This window comes from Gigantopelta aegis, unplaced genomic scaffold (genome assembly GCF_016097555.1).
Source record: "Gigantopelta aegis isolate Gae_Host unplaced genomic scaffold, Gae_host_genome ctg11367_pilon_pilon, whole genome shotgun sequence".
In the NCBI taxonomy this organism is placed as follows: Eukaryota; Metazoa; Mollusca; class Gastropoda; order Neomphalida; family Peltospiridae; genus Gigantopelta; species Gigantopelta aegis.
Genome location: NW_024532673.1, coordinates 770 through 4,840, shown reverse-complemented (window position 1 = coordinate 4,840; position 4,071 = coordinate 770). Strand labels below are relative to the sequence as shown.

Here is a 4,071-nt window from a genome sequence, read left to right as displayed (position 1 = left end):
CTAGACATGACCATAAACTGTCTCACCTTCAACAATATGCAGTTCATGATATTGTTGGTGACTCTGTCAAAATTCAAAAGCGTAAGAGACGTTTTCGTAGATCTAAACTGAAGGAAAACTACTACAAGTATAAAAATAAATCCATCAAGTTATTGGGAAAAGAGACTTCTATTGTGAATCTGAGCTCTAGAGAACTCACCCAGACTGAATGCAATCTCCTAAATAAAGGTTTGTCGTTTTGCCCCCTCCAACCCAAATATAATGCAGTCAGAGAGCTTGAAGATCTACGAGCTTTTCAAAGACGGCTTCGATTAAAATAATTCTTCCTTGATCAGCCCAATTCACCTCATCTCCCTCCATCCTTATTCATAAAAAAGTCATGGACACCCCCTACAGGCAGAGATGAAGATCTCGATATGTACTGTCGTCATTCATACCAACAAATCAAGAGCCACGAGGAACCCTTAGTGAGGGATAATTTAACAAAGGTAGAACGTAAAGCTTTATGTTCCCTTAAAACAGACCCTAATATTGTTATCGGCAAAGCGGACAAGGGAGGTAATACTGTGCTGTGGAATGTAAAGGACTACATTAAGGCATGTCTTAACCATCTAGAGGACAAAACAGTATATACAGAAGTACAAGGAGACAACTCCAAAGAAATCCATCCAGAACTGTCTAAACTGGTAGCATCATTATCTATCCCGGAGGAGGAAGCTAACGCTATTACCTACTGGCCTATAACCCCCCCCCCCCCCCCCCCCCCCCCCCCCCCCCAGCGTACTTCTATGTTTTAGCTAAAATTCACAAGATTAAGAACACTGGTGATATTCCTCCAGGACGCCCTATTTGCAGCCAAGTGACAGCCCCTACTAAGAGAGCCTCACTGTGGCTGGACTGGAAACTAAAAGGTGTAGTAGACAAATATTGCACAGAGTTAGTGAAGGACCATACCCATTTCTTGCAACAAATTGACATATTAAATAAAACTAAGATTTCAGATAGTAACGGCTACCTTCTTGCACTAGTTGTTGTAAGTCTCTATCCAAATATTGACATAGATGAAGGACTTGTTGCTCTAGAAACAGCCATTGTAGAAACAGGACTGCTACAAGAAGACGACACTGCAGCTGTCATTAAGATAGCTGATTTTGTACAATGAATTTCTTTTCAAGGATGTCCTTATAGATAGATTCTTTAAGCAGATATCGGGTACAGCCATGGGTACGCCCTTTGCGGTTACCTATGCTAACATATATAAGTCCTACTGGATGCACAAGTACTGGGAAAACACTCCCAACAGACCTGACATTAAATACAGGTTCATTGACGACATCTGGGCTTGGTCCACTGCCTCAGAACCAGATATTCTAGAGTTTGTTAATAAACTTAATGAACAACACCCCAAAATAAAATTCACACTTGATTTGAGTAAAAAATCAGTGACATTTCTAGATGTGAAAGTGATTGCTGATAGCAAAGTCCTGCACACTGACCTACATTGTAAAGAAACGGCTTCTCACAAATACCTCCCCCCTACTAGCTGTCACCCACAACATGTGTTTAACTCTATTGCTTACAGTGGTGCTATCAGAATTCGCTGTATATGCAGTAAACCTGAATGGGAAAGACAACACCTTCTAGAGTTCACTGATTACTTGTTAAATTGTGGATATAAAAAGAAAACAGTTGTGGCTATGTTCAAAAAAGCACAGAACCGCCCTAGAGCTGAATTATTAAAGTACACAGACAAATCCCAGTCGACCAAAAACATTGAACCTTGGATAACTACCTATGATCCCAGGCAACCAAACCTCCGTCAATTTTCCAAAGACACAAACATTCTTCATACTAGTGAAAGGATGGCTAAAACTTTAGTGGCCACACCCATCACCATTGCTGAACGTACAAATGCCACCTTAGCTAACATTTTAAAATGTAACCAACTGCGTCGGATAAAAAATATACCCCAGGCTTGGGGTGGCAGCCCTTGTGGGCGTTCTAAGTGTAAAACTTGTGTTGCTATGCTCACCACAGACTCGATCACCAGTAAAACTAATAAAACTTTTAAAATAAAAAACACCCTCAACTGTCCTTCATCGTATGTCATATACTGCCTTACTTGCAAACTTTGCCAAAAACAATATTTTGGACAGACTTTTCAAACATTTAGTAAACGACTTTCTGGTCACAGACATAACATCAAATATAATAAAAAAGATAAAGCTCCCCATGTGGCCCCTCACTTCAATTTACAACACCATGATTACAGTTGTGTTCTTTTACAGCAAGTTAACAGAGACCAAGCTAAGTTAGACCTTGCAGAATCCATTTGGATGCATACACTGAATACTGTTCACCCCAATGGCCTCAGTGAGTACAGCCCTACTGGCTTTAACAACTAAGACTTTTTATACTCCTTTGTTCTTTAATTTTATTGTTATGCTATTGGTCAGCTCCTGTCTTGTTACCTAGCCTTGTGTTTTTAACTTCCAAGCTGACATTCTCTATTTTATACCTTACTGGTTATATACCCAGCACTTTGTTTGTTTATTCTCCTGAGGATGTTGGTTTTTAGACTAACGAAACGTCGAATATTTTAAATATTTTTATGTAATTTAAAATTTTAAGGTGGTTTCAGTGGAAACATATATTTTTATATGTACCTTTTTAAATAGAAAAATACACATATTACAAAAACTGTTTACAAACAGAATTCGCCGAAAATTGGGAACCCTGGTTAAAAGTTCTAGAACGTCACAACTGAGACACTTAGTACTTTTGATATATATTTATAAGTATGACGCCAGTTTGGAAGTATATCTATAATTTCATTTTTACTTTTCTCCTTTCAATTTTCTTTTTATTTCCACTTTTGTCGCTGTATATTAGTATGTACATTATTTGTAGATACACATTTTGTAATGATTATTTACGATGTATTTTGTTAGGTAGTAAATTCAGGGCCCCAACCCTAACACTATCATGACATATTTCTGAGGCAATAAACTATTTAAAACTGGAAGATAAATGGTATCTAACGGACACGAATGTAGTATTCTATTTCTTTCATATCCTCAAAAATACATGTTTTAAGCAAATTTTAACATCTTTTTCGAGAAAAAATTATTTACAGCCCTTTCGCTTGTAGCTAACTGACGCATCACAGAAAAATGATATCAGGTTAACTATACGTCCGAGTCGAGTGTAATCGATTTCGATCGTGCTGTTTTTTCGTTGGATGTATGGTACTGGTGACCTGTCATCGTATGTCTTGAAATTGTTAACACACACACGTACATGTGTTAACAAGTATGTGTTATCAAAAATAACGAATTTGTTCTTACCCACGGGTGTGTGAGAAAATATTCATGGTGTGTGTGAGAAAGAGAGAGAGAGAGAGAGAGCGAGAGAGCGAGCGAGCGTGCATGCACTGGTGGCTCATTCTGTTGAGGTATTTTGCATTAGTTATTTTGTTCCAAAAGTAGCTGTAATCAGACTGAGTGTTGATATTATAGCATGAATCCTTGTCGGCCGGAATAGCTCAGTTGGGAGAGCGTTAGACTGAAGATCTAAAGGCCCCCGGTTCAATCCCGGGTTCCGGCACAGAGCAAGTCGGACTCTGGCGGTCGACCAATTTTTTAAACGTGTATTTCTTTACTTATTTTTTTTATTTTTTTATTTTTGGTAGAATCATAATTCTATATGCTTTTATCTGAAATTTATTTTGTAAATAAACAAAAGTATTTTCTTTGTAAATTTAGAATCATACCAATAGTATATCAAAAATGTTACCAAGATACTGAACTATATTCGCACACGTGGTTTGCTGTTTGACTGTGAATATTTTATGGCAGACAGTTTTGTAGTCGCTTTTACTAGACAACAATAATTGTATTTTATATTATTATTATTATTATTATTTATTATTATTATGATTATTATTACGTAATTATTATTACGTAATTATTACCTAACTCAAAATTTGACATTTTTATACTCCCTCCCGCATTTAGCTTAACGTTTTGTAACGCCAAGGTCACACCGCTCGTAACATCACCACCCTCTTCG

General features: G+C 37.3%; 1 non-coding gene across 1 annotated transcript; it reads left to right on the top strand.

Moving 5' to 3' along the window:
• Window positions 1-3,533: 3,533 nt before the first annotated feature.
• On the top strand, window positions 3,534-3,606 carry Trnaf-gaa. Its single transcript has one exon. It is a non-coding gene; the product is annotated as a tRNA-Phe (tRNA).
• The last annotated feature ends 465 nt before the right edge of the window (window positions 3,607-4,071 follow it).